The sequence below is a fragment of the Budorcas taxicolor genome, chromosome 10 (assembly GCF_023091745.1).
Source record: "Budorcas taxicolor isolate Tak-1 chromosome 10, Takin1.1, whole genome shotgun sequence".
In the NCBI taxonomy this organism is placed as follows: domain Eukaryota; kingdom Metazoa; phylum Chordata; class Mammalia; order Artiodactyla; family Bovidae; genus Budorcas; species Budorcas taxicolor.
Window position 1 is genome coordinate 8,613,874 of NC_068919.1, and position 15,834 is coordinate 8,629,707.

The 15,834-nt window shown below is 42.2% G+C and overlaps 1 protein-coding gene and 1 non-coding gene across 3 annotated transcripts in view; both read left to right on the plus strand.

Annotated features, from left to right (window-relative positions):
• PDE8B (phosphodiesterase 8B) overlaps positions 1-15,834 on the plus strand; it is a 274,177-nt gene that overhangs the window by 72,342 nt on the left and 186,001 nt on the right. The gene's annotated exons all lie outside the window — the stretch shown is intronic.
• TRNAC-ACA (transfer RNA cysteine (anticodon ACA)) lies at positions 12,982-13,053 on the plus strand. The gene has a single exon. It is a non-coding gene; the product is annotated as a tRNA-Cys (tRNA).

A 15,834-nucleotide genomic window follows, 5' to 3' on the forward strand; every position in this document is an offset into this window, starting at 1 on the left:
AGAATCCCAGGGATGGGGGAGCCTGGTGGGCTGCCATCTGTGGAGTCGCACAGAGTCGGACACGACTGAAGTGACTTAGCAGCAGTAGCAGAGATCACTCTACCATAATTCATAGGTATTCCTCATTCCTTTTTATACTTGCATAGAATTCCATTCTGTGACTGTACAACAACTTATTCATCTGGTCCCCCATTGATAGTTTTTAAATTATTTTCATCATTTTTGCTATAAGAAGTGTTGCTGAAGAGAATGTTCTTGTGCTGATATCTTTTCATATTTGTTGTCATTGTTGTTCAGTCGCTCAGTCATATTTGACTCTTTGCGACCCCATGAATGGTAGCACACCAGGCTTCCCTGTCCTTCACTGTCTCCTGGAGTCTGCTCAAACTCATGTCCATTGAGTTGGTGATGCCATCCAACCATCTCAACCTCTATCTCCCCCTTCTCCTCCTCCCCTCAATCTTTTCATATTATGATTTTTTTCAGTGCAATAATGAAATATTTTCCCAGAAAAGCCTTATTTATCTAATCTGGGACATTAACTTCTGCCTTTTACATAGAGATTTCACTGGGCCCTTTAGTTCTCTAGAAATTGTAAAATAGTAATATAGTTTTTGCTCAAACTCAAGCATAAAATCTCCAGCAGAGAGTTCTTTGTGAGTAAAACCTGCTTTTTGTCTACTTTTATCCCAACTATGGTGTCATTTTCATGGAGGCGTGAAATCTTTGAGAAAAAATTTCCGGAGGAGGTTGGGCCTCTCCAGGGTAAATGTCTGTTGACTATGGTAGCTCTCATTTTTTCATGGCAGCAAAATGGTTTGGGAGGAGTTGACTATGTTTTTTTCACCTTCACTTCTGCCTCTTCACTTACCTTAAAATTGAGTGCAGTTACTTTATTTTTAACCCTGTCAGCACCCACAGAATGCACTCACAGGGGGCTCAGCATCTCTGTTTTAAAGAATTTCTTTGCATCTTCATGAGGACTTTGAATCTTAAGTTTTAACCATGAAGACCTAACATCAGGGTTTCTTTTTCCATTTTAGAAATTGAATGCACAAATATATATTCTTTTGTATGTTTAAAAAATATGATTCTCTTTTTGCACTAGAATCAGATAGCTGATCTACAGAAACTTTTCCTAAAGTGCTTTCTTATGTTAACATCATTTGTGAATGGATCTTGTTTTTTCCCTTATGCAGATATATCAATTTGACCAATGAACACTGCTTAGAGTGGCTTGTGAGTTGTTGTATATGAGTGAGTGAGAAGATGTGATGCAGTTGGGGTGGGGCTGGGGAAGAAAGGAGCAGAGACAGGAGAGAGAGAGCGCCAATATGTGTGATGCGATTTTGGGGGTGCAGGCTAGAAAATAAAAGATGGAGAAAGTGATACACAGCGTGCGTCTGTGTCTGTGTGTGTCCAAAAAAGATGCTCCTCAAGGTAGATCAACTTCATTGTGCGTCACTAAAGATGGAAGACGTGTTGACCTGCCTCTGTTTAGGAAAGAGAAGCAGATTTGGGTCACAGTTCCCACTGTTGGCCGTCAGGTGGTGCCGTCAAGCTAAGGCAGCTCGGTTGTCAAACATGGAGGCGATTTAGGGTAGGTTGGTTCAACTCAACGATAGTTCATAAATATTTATTGAGACTCTAACTGAGCATCAAGGACCTGTGTTAGAGTAAAGGCACGAAGATGAATAAGATGATCCTTTTCCTGGAGAAGTTTATGTCCTTGTTGGGATGGAGAGTGAGACATATTGCAGGCACGCCTTGGAGACGCGGGTCTAGACCCCTGCAGTATAGTGGCTATTGCATAAAGCAAGTCACAGGAGATTTGGGTTGTTTCCTAGTGCATAGAGAACTTGTGTGTACATTATACTATAGTCTAGTAAGTGTGCAATAGCAGTGTGTCTAAAAAAAGCAATGTACATACCTTAACACGTTATTGCTCAAAAAATGCTAGCCATCAGTTGAGCCCTCTTTGAGTCATAATCATTTTGCACTTATAACACTGATGATCTCTGATCACAGATCACCATACAAATATAAGGAAAAGTTTGCAATAGTGCAAGGATGACCAAAATGTGGCCAAGAGACATGAAGTGAGCAGACGCACTGATAGGCTTGCTCGAGGCAGGGTTGCCACAAACGCTCAGTGTGCAAGGAACACAACTTCTGTAACTTCGCAGTAAAGCGAAGCACAGTAAAACGTGGCATGCCCGCATTAATCGCTGTGTAAAAGTACCACACGTGAAGTAGCTTAAAACACGCATATTCATTCTTATTTTCTGTGGGTCAGAAAGCCAGGCATAGTTCATCTGGGTCCTCTACTGGCTTATTGACTTGGCTTTGGGCAGGATTCAGTTCTTCAGCAGCTTTTAGGCGAGGGACTCTGTTCCTTGTTGGCTGTGGGCTATAGGCTGTAGGCTTCAGGTTCTTGCCACACAGACCTCTCTGATACGGTAGCATGCTTCCTCAGAACCAGCGAGAGAGACAGCCTGTTAATTACAGTTGTGGCTGTCCGTCATCCTGTCCATTGTCTTTGCTGTGATGAGAAGGAAGTCACTGGGCCAGCCCACAATCAAGAGGCAGGGACTCACTGGGTGGGGATACTAGGAGATGGGAGCTGCTGGGAGAGCTGGCCGAGTCCACCTGCCATGCCGGTGTTTTCTATAATCTGCTGATGTTTGAGAGGAAAGGTTCTGCAGAAATAAGAGGGAAGAGCATCTGACCTCACCTGGAATGGAAATGGCTTCTCAAATAATGTGATGTTGAGGGCCTCCTTGACGGACAACTGAGAATTAACTGGGTGTGTATAAGGTAAAGAGGAGGAGGGAATTTCAAACAGAGGGAACAGTGTGCACAGACATGGTAGTGCGTGAAGTAAGATCGTGTGTCTGAGGACCACCATCCAATAGTTAAGTGTAAACTATGGGTGGAAGACGGGCAGAAGAGCCAGAAATGTACGGTAAGGGCTGGTTTATCGGTTTCTCCTTTGCCAGGCTAAAAAGCGAGGACTTTATCAAGTGATCGTGGGGTGGATTTTAAGCAAGGTAGTGACATAGGGTTGTGGTTTCTTGATCTGGGCAGATTGTGGGAGTTTGATTCTGATGCCTTTTATAATAATTTAGGCTTGAGATAATGAGGGCCTGGATTAAAGTAGTGGCAACAGAGAGGAGGGGATACATTATTATTTTTTAAATTAGGAAGTGATTTAATGTTTGGATGAGGTAGAGGTGGGAGATGGAATAAACTGGAATGATGCCTGGGTTTTGGCTTAGTTTTGGCAGAACATCCTTGCTAGGAAGCAGGGGAGAGAGAAATGGGAAGAAGGAAAGGATGGGTGGAAGGAGAGGTCTAAAAGTGTGTATACAGGTTTGTAAACTTAGTGACTGACTGCAGGAGAGCTTGTCTCCAAATATTCTTTACAATGTTTATGTTCTCAGTGCAATCAATGTGGCTATGTAAATTTACTTTCTAGTCAAACCATATGCCTCAGGGATAGGAGACAGAATCAAGTGCAGAATTCATTCTCCTTGCAAACAGTCTGACAAAAGGAAAGTCAGCGTTAGACTTTTAGTAAGCCTCGGCCGCGAAGAGGGAGCCTCTGTCCTGTCCTGTGTAGTGCTCGGAACATTGTAATCCAGCAAGTACTACACCAGACCGCTCTGTACAAAGTGTCAAGTCAAAAAAAAAAAAAAAAAAACAAAGTGTCAAGTCGCCGACTCTTTCTTCAGTTGAGTTATACCTTCATAAAACATAAAATCCGCCGCTTTACATTGTACAGTTTAGAGGGTTTTAATACATTCGTTTTACAACTACCACCAGTGTCTAATTCTAAAATATTCCCATCATACCCAGAGGAACTCCATACCCATTCACAATCAGTCCCAATTCCGTACTTCCCCAGCTCTTAACAACCATTATCCTATTTTGGTCTTATTCTGGCATTTCATGTAGAATGGGACTCGAGTGTCCGTGTCTGGCTTCTTTCACTTGGTGTGATATTGTCGTGGTTCTTTTGTGCTGTAGCACATGTCGGTATTTTATCCCTCTTTGTTGTGAAATAATATTCCATTGTTTGGATATACCACATTTTATTCATGTATTTATTCATTGATGGACATTTGGGTTGTTTCTCCTTTTTGGCTATTTTGAATAACGCTGCTGTGAACATCCTGGACAGTTTTTTGTATAAACACACGCTTTCATTTCTCTTGGGTGTCTGGCAGGAGTAGATTGCTAGATTATGTGGTTACTCTGTGTTTGACTTTGTGAGGAACCATCAGACTGTTTTCCAACGCAGCCACGTCATTTTACATTTCTATTACCATCTATGGGGGGTGTTTCTCTCTCCACATCTTCACGAGCACTTGCTATTAACTGTCTTTTTAAACTAGAGACAGGTGGGTGTGAAGTCGATCTTATTACAGTTTTGATTCAGGGTTGTTTTAAAGAATTGAGCAAGATACCATAGATAAAGTCTGATATGAATTTGGGTCTCAGTTCTATACTAGATTCAGGGAGCCCTCAGAATTAGTGTTAGTGTTCCTTGTCATTTTTATAGGACTTCTCTGGTGGCTCAGATAGTAAGGAGTCTGCCTGCAATGCAGGGGACCCAGGGTTCAGTCCCTTGGTCAGGAAGGTCTCTTGAAGAAGGGAATGGTTATCCCAGAGCTCTAGAATCAGTGTAGCAGGCTGCATCCTATGCAACAGAAGAAAGCTACACATTTGAGTCACTGCCTCAGTTTCAGTCTAAGAAAAGTAATTGGTAGGATTTTGAAGACAGGGAAACAACTCTGGGCTAAGGGGCACTGTTTTGCCACCGCAGAAGGTGCCATTGAGCACAGATCATTCGGATCTCACAGTAACACCTGAGAGGGTCAGTCACCGTTTTTACAGGTGCAGAAACTAAGGTTTGGATTTGGTTCAGAAGCTTGGTATCAGGACGAAATCACGGGAAACATTAGAATTAAATGTGGGGCTGGGTTTTTGGTTTGGGCACAATGAGTCACAGAGTGTGTGTTGGTTCTTGTTACTTGTTTCGCTAATTTAGAGGGGATGGTGGTGAAGATAATTCCCAGATGGCGGCTCATGCGAAATTCACGGGTAGTTGTTTGGGAATGCGTATTCTACCTACTCGCGTGAATGCCGGTGCAGCTGCTTGGTGTGGAAATACAGCAAGCTAAACAAGCCAGGCTCTGAAGACCCAGTTGAAAAGTACTCGTGGGCGGTCTGGGGAAAACGGCCCTTCTATTTTCCAGTTCTTTGTTTTTGTCATTGTTCAGTTGCCAAGTTGTGTCCGACTCGTTGCCACCCCATGCACTGCAGCACGCCAGGCTTCCCTGTCCTTCACCATCTCCGGGAGTTTGCTCAAACTCATGTTGATTAAATAGCTTGGCTTTGTAGATGGACATGAAGTTCCTAAGGAAACATTCTGTTTCTCTTTAAGCTACCTTTTCCCTGGTTATTGAGGAATAAATCAGACTTATCAGACTTACACTTCAAAGGAGGGAATTTCAAGTCACCTTCTTTTCTAGTTTCTTTTGTGTGGTAATCAGAGAACGGAGGAATGGTAATAATGTCAAAAGGGAGCTGTGTGACAAAAGATTTTGCTCCTTGTTAATTCAGAATTGATTGCAGCTGTCAAAGTTGCATCAGTCAGGGTCCCAGGGGAAACAATTCAACCCAGATGGTTCTCATGAAGAGACTTAAATGGAGAAGAGGTGTGAGCAGAGATTAGGGAAGCCAAGAGAGGTGCATGGGAAGCCCTCACCAGCTCTAGGGCTGAAGGGGCCCCCAGAGGAAGGGCATTGCAGGCCGTAGGGCCCCTGGCAGGAGCCGTGCTCATAGTGGCACAAGGTGTTGCCCGACCAGGGCACTGAAGCAGGAAGGTGGGGGGAAGAAATGCACCAGGCTCAGTCTCTCCTCACCCTCCCCTGTCTGGCCAGCGTGAAGCCAGCTGGGAGAGGAGGCTGGTGGTGCAGGCTGCAGAGGTGAGCTTCCCGGGGTGCAGAGCAGCAGACAGGTTTGGTGGGTTGCAGTTGGAGACCAGTTTGCACAATAACCAACTGTCTTACAGTCAGCACATTCTATTTTCTGTTAATTTTAGAAAGTGTTATTTTGGAGAACCTTGAGAAATAGTGCAACCATAGAAAAATGTCTGTTTCTCATTTTTTTTAAAATTCCATTTTATTTTCACATTTACTTCCGCAAAAGCTTCATATCTTTTAGGTGGTAACTTTGTCATGAAGTCTCTTAAACGTTGCACTTTTTTCTTATTTTCCTAATACACCGGTGCATATCATTATACTGTGGTAAGCCTAAAGCAGAGGGTGTTATGCTTTCATAATTGTAAATCATTCAGTCGTGTCCGACTCTTTGCAACCCCTTGGACTATACAGTCCATGGAATTCTCCAGGCCAGAATACTGGACTGGGTGGCCTTTCCCTTCTCCAGGGGGATCTTCCCAACCCAGGGATCGAACCCAGGTCTCCCACATTGCAGGCGGATTCTTTACCAGATGAGCCACAAGGGAAGCCCAAGCTTTCATAATTAGCAGAGGGTAATTTTTAAATTCCCGCTTTTTAGATGAGTGCATTGATGTTAGTGAATTATTTGAAGGTGATCACTTGTCTTCAAATGGGTCAAAGTGGAATTTAGTTGGGTGTTTTTGTAGCCCCTAACTGAGGGGAAGAAGGTGCAGTCTGTTAAAAACATCCAGATAGGCATATATGTCTCCTTGCAGACACAGCTGGGAATTATTCTGCTTCATACACTGATGAAATATGCCCACTTGCTGTTAGCGGTAACTAAGTGACCTGGTTTCTCTGTCATCCTGTGTGTAATTCTCCTAGGTCTAAGTAAAGGGCAGATAAAGGTCCATGTCTCTGGGTACCTCTGGGGTTGCTAGGAAATGATTTTCAAAGTACTTCATGGTGATGCAGCAGGTTGAACTTTTTTCTGAAAAGGGTTGTCATGGAAACCAAGTGCATCATTGCTTTGTCAGACTTACTTATCTTGTAATGATAAAAAATTGTAATCCAGGGTTAAGGGATTGATAATAATAATAATAATAATGAAATGGAAAAAAACCCTGTAACTTGAAGGGGAATGCTGCTGCCCGCCGCACATCTTTTGAATCAGAAAATGTCACCAGCAAAGTCATTCGACACTGGCAGGGGCTTGGCTGTGTGAAGTGATGGGAGCTAATCAGTTTGTTTGTCTACTTGTCTTCAGAGTCAGAAAACACATGATTTCCCCCTGTGGCTTTTTACTGTAGGGCTTTCTTACCAGCCCCAGCTCCCGAGCTTCCAAATGAGGTGGAAGGCAGCACACCCACACTGCGAGTGTTGGTAAGGTTGCCAGGGTCTGTTCTTTGGCTGGTTGGCTGGTTTTACATTTCCCTTCCCCTCTCCATCCCCCTTCCTCCAGGAGCATGGCAGGCTGTGGGGTGAGGGTGACAACTCCACCTGCTGACTCTGCTAAGCACCCAGACACCCCAGGAGCAGATCCTGAAGCAGAGACTTCTTCCCTGACCTCCCGTGGTAGTTAAAAGGGCCCTTAAGGAAACGAGATCCTGCTATTCTGCAGATAGAGGACAGACCCTTCTAGCATCGTAGGTATGATGAATGTTGCTTGTATCTTGATCACTCGCTTATTAGGGTACAATTTCAAATGCAGGTAATTAGTCAGGATAGGAGAACTGAACTGAAAGAAGACTTTATACTGTGCTTAGTGGTTCATCTGCCTCCATGGAGACTAAACTCCTGGGCTTTCATTTCCCGCTCTGCAGCTGTGTGTGTGTGTAATAGTCGTTTGTTGCATTGAAATAAATCTGCTCATTTTAGACTTTTGCAGAATATCTTTTATCAGTGTTTCCACATTTAATGTGTTTGAGTTTCTTTCACTTCAGGGGGAAAAGTTTAACATGAGTCCTTAGATTGACAATGGAAAGAAGCCAGTTTAAGTAAGTGTTGGGGTGGCCACTTTATCAGTAATGGTAACATTCCCTTCAGAAGGTCAGTACTGGAAGGACATAAAGAAATGCTGGGCATGTGCTCCACCTTGTCATCAAGACCTACCGCCAGAGTCTGGAACTGGGAGTACAGCCAAAACTGTAAGATGCAAGTCATGGGAATGCAGGGACCTCAGCAAGGGGATCCCAGTATGGCTGTTGGATGCCACCTTCCTGGTTGTGCCCACCACACTGGGCAGGCCTTGGGCTCTGGCTGGCTTCTGCCTTCAGCTCCTGACTCCTGACAACTGTTTTGTAAAAACAACACATGTACCGGAAGTACCCAGCACACAGTCAGTTCAGTCGCTCAGTCGTGTCCGACTCTGCGACCCCATGAATCGCAGCACGCCAGGCCTCCCTGTCCATCACCATCTCCCGGAGTTCACTCAGACTCACGTCCATCGAGTCCGTGATGCCACCCAGCCATCTCATCCTCTGTCGTCCCCTTCTCCTCCTGCCCCCAATCCCTCCCAGCATCAGAGTCTTTTCCAATGAGTCAACTCTTCTCATGAGGTGGCCAAAGTACTAGGTACTCATTAAATATATGTGTGTGTGTGTATACTATATGAATATATGAAGGAAGGAAATGATATAAAATAGATCTGGGTCTTAAACGCCACTCAGTGAAATATTTGGTTGGCCAGAAAGTTTGCTCAGGTTTTCTCACACCGTCTTACAGAAAAACCTGAAAAGATCACATTTCACTGATGTTAAGGTGTACTTTTTCCAAAAAAAATTTTGCAGTTCTAAAATTGGAATGCATTTTATAACTGATAACATTTACTAATTTAATTGACAATATTTAAAATGGCAAATAAAATAATGATGTGTCTTATAATGCATAGCTTCTTAGATTTAATAAATATGACAGCCCTTACCACATGGCACCATTCTAAGCAATTTATTTTAATTCGTTGAATCCTCAAAACAATCTTATTTAGGCTGGCAGCATTATTATTCTCCATTTAAAGATGAGGAAACTGAAACCCAGAGAGATTAAGTAATTTACTTAAGGTCATGCCATCAGAAAGTGGCAAAGTCAGGATTGGAATCCAGGCTGGCTGTGGAGTCTGGGCTCCTAACTGAGGTGATATAATACCAGAAAGGGTCTTCAGGAAGGTGGCTTTTGAGATAAGACATGAAAGAGAGGAGCAGCAAGCCCTGTGGATATCTGGAGGAAGAATGTTGCAGGCAGAGGGAGTTCCCTTTGTCTGGAATGTGTTTGGCATTTTCAAAGAACCACAAGCAGGTCTGTATTTCTGGGATCAGTGAGAGGGAAGGGGAGGTCAAAGAGATGAGGGGTGGGCACGTCTTATATGAGTTTAGTCTGTCTTAAAGACTCTGGCATTTAATTTGAACAACATGGGAGTCACTAGATGGTTCTGACAAGAGGACTCATTTACTAGGATCATTCTGCCTGATGCATTGAGACTAGTCTGAAAGAGACAAGTTAGAAGCTCACTGGAGTAATTCAGGAGAGAAATGTCCATGGCTTGGATGAGAGTGGTAACGGCAAGAGGTGGTAAGAAATATTCAGATTCCAAATGTATTTTGAAGATACAGATGGCATTTCTGATAGATTAAATTTGAGAGCATGAGATGGCAATGATGAGATGAAAAATAATAGCCAACATTTGTGTATTCTACTAAATAATTTACACATACTAATTTAGTTAATCCCTATAACAACTCTATGAGGAAGAAAGTACTATTTTTATTCCTATCTTATAGAGGAGGAGGGGCTTCCCTGGTGGCTCAGTGGTAAAAAATCCACCTGTCAATGCAAGAGACACAGGTTCGATCCCTGGGTCAGGAAGATCCCCTGGAGGAGGAAATGGCAACACACTCTAGTATTCTTGCCTACAAAATCCCATGGACAGCAAAGCCAGGCAGGCTACAGTCCATGGGGTCACAAAGAGTTGGACACAATTTAGTGAGTAAATAACAACAAAAGATGAGGACATTGAGGCACTGAAAGGTTAGGGAATTTGTGTAGTATCACAGACTATTAGTGGTGAAAATAGGATTCCAATCCAGGTGGTCTGGACCCAGAGCATATTTTCAACTACTATGTTTTGTTGCCACTAAGCTGGGAAAAGAAGGGAGTCATGCATGAACTAAGATTTTTTTCTAAGTAATTGAAAACCACTGAGGTGTGGTGAGAAGTACTTTCTTTAAAAAGAGATGATAGTATTCAGATCAGGCTTGAATACATTAAGTTAGAATTGACTTATAGATAGCTCTGTGGAGAGGCTGCAAAGGCAGTGAAATATGTACAGGCTTGGATTTCAGGGGCAGGGTCCTTCCCACTGACATGTTTGAAAGTCATCAGTACACAGATGACACCTAAAGCTGTGAGCCTGGGTGGGATTACTAAGGGAGTGAAAGTGGACAGAAAGATCTGAGGCCCCTACTAGGTCCTAAGGCATCCAGTGTTTAGAGACTGAGCTGAGGAGGAATCCAATCCGTTGAGTTTAGTAGGAAGTAGTACCCTTGCCTGGAAAATCCCATGGACGGAGAAGCCTGGTGGGCTGCAGTCCATGGGATCGCTAAGAGTCAGACACGACTGAGCAACTTCACTTTCACGTTTCACTTTCATGCATTGGAGAAGGAAATGGCAACCCACTCCAGTGTTCTTACCTGGAGAATCCCAGGGACGAGGGAGCCTGGTGGGCTGCGGTCTATGGGATTGCACAGAGTTGAACATGACTGAAGCAACTTAGCAGCAGCAGTAGTAATCCCTGGGTAGGAAGAAGGTAGGGTGGTAACCTGAAAACCCAGTGAAAAAATAGTGTTTCAAAGAGGATGGAGTCAGCAACCATGCCATGTGCTTTGATCGAATAAGATGAGGATGGATGCTGGACCATTGGATTTAGAAACATGAGGGTGAGCTTGACCAGGACAGTTTCCACACAGTGGTGGAGGCAAAAATCTGCTTAGAGCAGCTTAAGGAGTAAGGGAGAGAAATTGGAGACAGCAAATTTAGAACACTATTTTGAGAAGTTTTTCTGCAAAGCCAAGTAAAGAAATGGGGTATCTTCTAGGGAAAGTGTTCTTTAATGTCCGCTGGGTCCAGCTCTTCGGTGGTGTTCAGTTCCTCTGCATCCCTGCTGAGATTCTGCCTAGTATTTTATTGAAAACCAGAAGAGGTGAAGCTCCCAACTCTAATTGTGGGGTTGTTTGTTTCTCCCTTTAATTCCATCAGTTTTTACTCTGTGTGTTTTGCAGCACTGTCATCTGGTGATTGCAAGCTTACTATTGTTCTGTCTTCTTCGTGAACTGACCTTTTTATCATTATGTAATGTCCCTTTTTAATCCCTGGTAACTTTCTTTGATCTGAAGTTTACTTAGACAGATGTTAATACAATCACTCTTCCTTTCTTTTGATCAGAGTTGACATGGAATTTCTCTTTCCATCCTTTTACTTTTAACCTACCAGCATCTGAAGTCCATTTCTTATAGACAGCATGTGGTCAGGGTCAGATCATGTGTTTCTAGTCCGTTCTAACAATCTTTTTTTTTTTTTTTTTTTGGTCAATGTTTGTTTATATCTCATTAGGTTAATTTACTTGGCAGGAAAAATAGTCTCATATTACAAATAAAATGGAAAACATGTCTCCAATACAGAAAATTCAGTAACATTAATGTAGTACGATGAGATATTTCTAAGTAAAAGAGCACAGCAGGATAAAATCATGCCCCTCCAGCAATGAAGGGTATCTCTGTTTGAGAGGGACCATTTTTGAAGCTACTATTATCTCCTTCAGGGCTTCCCTAGTAGCTCAGTTGGTAAGTGCAGGAGACCCCAGTTCGATTCCTGGGTCGGGAAGATCCTCTGGAGAAGGGATAGGCTACCCACTCCAGTATTCTTGGGCTTCTCTGGTGGCTCAGATAGTAAAGAATCCGCCTGCAATGTGGGAGACCTGGCTTTGATCCCTAGGTCAGGAAGATTCCCTGGAGAAGGGAGTGGCCCCCCATTCCAGCAGGATCTCAGAGAGTTGGACATGACTGAGTGATTTTCACTTCACTTCACGTCATTATCTCCTTCACAGCCAGAACAGTATAGTCTTTATTTGGAGGGTACTGGCCAGGGATGATAGCTTTTGTTTATAGAGTGTATATTTTCTAACACTATTCTATTCTAACAATCTGTCTTTTATTTGATTTGTCTAGGCCATTTATATTTCATGCACTATTGATATGTCTCAGTTTGGACCTACAGATTTATTATTTGTGTCCTGTTTGTTTCATCTATTCTTTTATTTCTGTATTTCCTCTTTTCTGCTTTCTTTGGGTTATTGAAAACTTGTTAGTATTCACTTTAAATTTACATGTTATATTTTTGACAATATTTCTTTGCAAGTAGAAACATTGTTCTACTTCAAGTGATAATGAAGACAACTTCATATAGGTCCTTTTATCCTACCATTTTTCTGTTATAGTTTTCTTCTGTATTAGCTTCACATACATCAGATGCTGTAAAATTCTCTTTCAACTGTCAAACATATTTTAAAGAACTCAGGAGAATAGTAGTTGACTATATTTGTTTAAATATTTACAATTTCTGTTGCTCTTCCTTGTTCCTAACCTTCCAGATTTTCTTTTGGTATCATTTCCTTTAGGTCTGAAGGATTTCCTTTAGGAAAAAAAAAATGTTTTTTAAACAGAAGTTCTGGTGGAAACTAATTCTTTTAGTTTTCCTTTGTTTGAGAAAACATTAGTCCCTGATGGATCTTTTCACTGAATATAGAATTCTGGATTGTCAATTCTTTTCTTTCAGCATTCTGAAACTGTTGCTTCACTTCCTTCTGTCCTTCATGGTCTCTGTTGAGAAATCTTATCTTTGAATCCCCTATAAATAATGCATCATTTTCTCTGAATGCTTTTAAGAATTTTTCAGTCTTTAGATTACTGTAGTTTAATTCCATTGTTTCTGGACATGGATTTGTTGGGGTTTATCATGTTTATCCCTGGTGGCTCAGATGGTAAAGCATCTGCCTACAATGCAGGAGACCCAGGTTCAATCCCTGGGTCGGGAAGATCCTCTGGAGAAGGAAATGGCAACCCATTCCAGTACTCTTGCCTGGAAAATCCCACGGATGGAAGAGCACGGTAGGCTATAGTCCATGGGGTTGCCAATAGTCGGACGCGACTTCACTTTCACTTTTCCTGTTTAGAGTTTAAGTTTCTTGACTATGTAGATTTCACCAAAATGCATCAAAATTGGGAAGCTCTCAGCCATTGTTTCTTCAAAGACTTTCTCTGTTTTCTCTCAAACTCCCATGACATGCTGTTTGACCTTTTGTTATTGCTCCACAGTTCTCTGAGGTTCTGTCCATTTATTTAGTTTTCCCTCTCTGTTCAGATCGGATCATTTGTATTGATCTGTCTTAAAGTTCACTGACTCTTTCCTTTACCTCCATTCTAATATTGAGCCTATTTAATTAGTTTTTGTACTTTGGTTGTTTTATCTTTCAATCCTAAAACTTCCATTTGGTTCTTCATTGTATCATCTGTTGTTTGCTTTGACTTTGTACCTTTCTGTTCACTTCCAATGTTAACCTTTACCTATTGGACCATATTTTATTACAGTTGTTTTCAGGTCTTTGTCAGGTCATTCTAACACCCTTGTCTCTTGACGTTAGCATCTTTTGATTCTGTTTTCCCACACAAGTTGTGACTTTATTGGTTCTTAGGAATTTTGGATTGCATTATGCAGTGAAACTTTGTGTCTTGATTAAATCTTACGTCAGATCCTGATAGTTTTCTTTCAGCAGGGAATCAACCCAGCTGGGTTTCAGCTGTAAGTTCTTACCAGCCTTCTGTGGGTTGCAGTTTCACTATAAGTTTCATTTTTTAAGCCCGTACAGTGCTCTTCGCTTATGTCTGGTGTGTATGCCACCCAGTGGTCAGCCTGTGACCTGGAAGCTGATCTATCTCATAGCTTAGTTCTCCAAGTCTAGCTCTGCCGTTTAATGTGAGATCCATGTGTGTGTAACTTGGAAGTGACCCCAGGAGTACATAAACAAGTTCATGGTTTCTCTTTTCCAAGATCTTCCTTCTTTGCAATCTCTCGGTGTTTCCTAGCTCCCCAGGGCTCTCCCTTTTGATCCTCTGTCCAGGAGTCTGGGACTTTATTTACCTCATTCTGCTATCCCTTTCCTGTGACTGTGGCCACATTTGGAGCCAAGCAATGATAGTTTAAAAAAGAGTAACAGAGATTTGATCACTTTCTTCAGATCACAGCTTCTCAGACTGAAAAGGAAAGTTCTCATCCTTTAGAGTTTTCGTTTCATATGAATTGCTACTGCTACTGTCACAGGGCAGCTTGAAGGCTGGGGTGAGAGAAAGCGGGAAAAGATGGAAAAAATGTAGGCTCCTCCTCCTTCAAGTGTTAGCAGATCCCTTTCCCATTCTTTGAGCCAAAATAGGGCTTCTTCTGGAGTTCTGTGTGAGAGCACTGATGGTTTTCAGTCTGCACCGAATACAGTCCACGGGTACCAGGAGGGGGGAAGATGGTCAAGTCACTACCAGTGCAAAGGTGCTTTGAGTTCTGGTTGTCTTCTCCAGCCCACTTGCTACTCCTTACTTTTCAAGGTTCTCAAATAACTGCTACATGACTTCGCACTGGTTCTATAGTTGCATTAGATTGGATTGACAGAGTGGAGTTTACTCGGAACTAGAGCCTCTGGATATTTTACAGGAGGCCCGTTGGCAGGGGCCATGCTTAAATTTGGTGTTGAAACAAATTAAGGAAGGTTTTGAACCATAAGAGAGTGTTTCATTGCTGTTTGTGGTGGTAGTGAGCAAGGTGATGGGTTCTTGCTGGTGCCTTTTTCAAAGGCATTTTAGCAGCGATGGCAGCTCTGTTTTTTAAACAGTAACCTCAGAACCTATAAATGCAAAATCTGAAGTTCAAGTTGGCCAGATGCTTCTGTTTTTTTTAGCAAATCAATTTAGCTTTTTCATTTCCCCAGAGGAATCACCCAAAGGCTAATGTGAACTTTGCTTTAAGAACACATTATCCCATGAGAGAGCTGCAGAAGGTGATTGGGAGCTGGCCTTGGCCATCAGACAGACTTGAATTCCAGCCTCGGCCTTGTCACTTAGTAACTGCGTGACCTTGGTCAAGCTGCTGAACCTCGTTAACCTTCATTCCTTCATGGGTAAATGGAGATAAGTAATGATAGTGCTTGCATGATACAGTTGCTGTGTGATTCAGTGGGGTAATGGAGGTAATGCTCTTCATATGCTGCTTGATAAATATAAGCTGTTATTCTTACTATGATTGTTTTTGTGTCATCAGTAAAATGATGTGCCTCCTCAAATTACTTTTAATCTGTGGAAGTATTAATGTATGGCATCTGCCCACTTTTCTCTTAACATTTCCGCTCATACTAAGCATCATTTAAGATTATCTCTTAAGATTTAAGAGCAATACACTTTGAGCTATGGTATTTCTGCCAGTGAAATTATTTGAATAAGTATTGTAACTTACTATCAGTGGAATCACAGTAAGTGTGTTACCCAGTCTTCTGGACATCTCATCCAAGAGCTGCCCCTCTGATGGTGCCATAGCAGGGACTCCTCTAGAAGAAGGCCACTTTTGAAGTGGTCTCCATCTCATCTGCTGATTGAAAATCCTATTTACAACTGTCTTATGTTCTCGTCTTCATTTTTACATTGAAAAGCAGTTGATGCGTGTTACTGAAATGAACAGCAACCTGGTCACTTCCTAGAACGTTTTGTAAACAAAACTTATCAAAATGCTGCTTGGTTATAATAACATGTTATTTAAATGAATTTTAAAACATTTTATT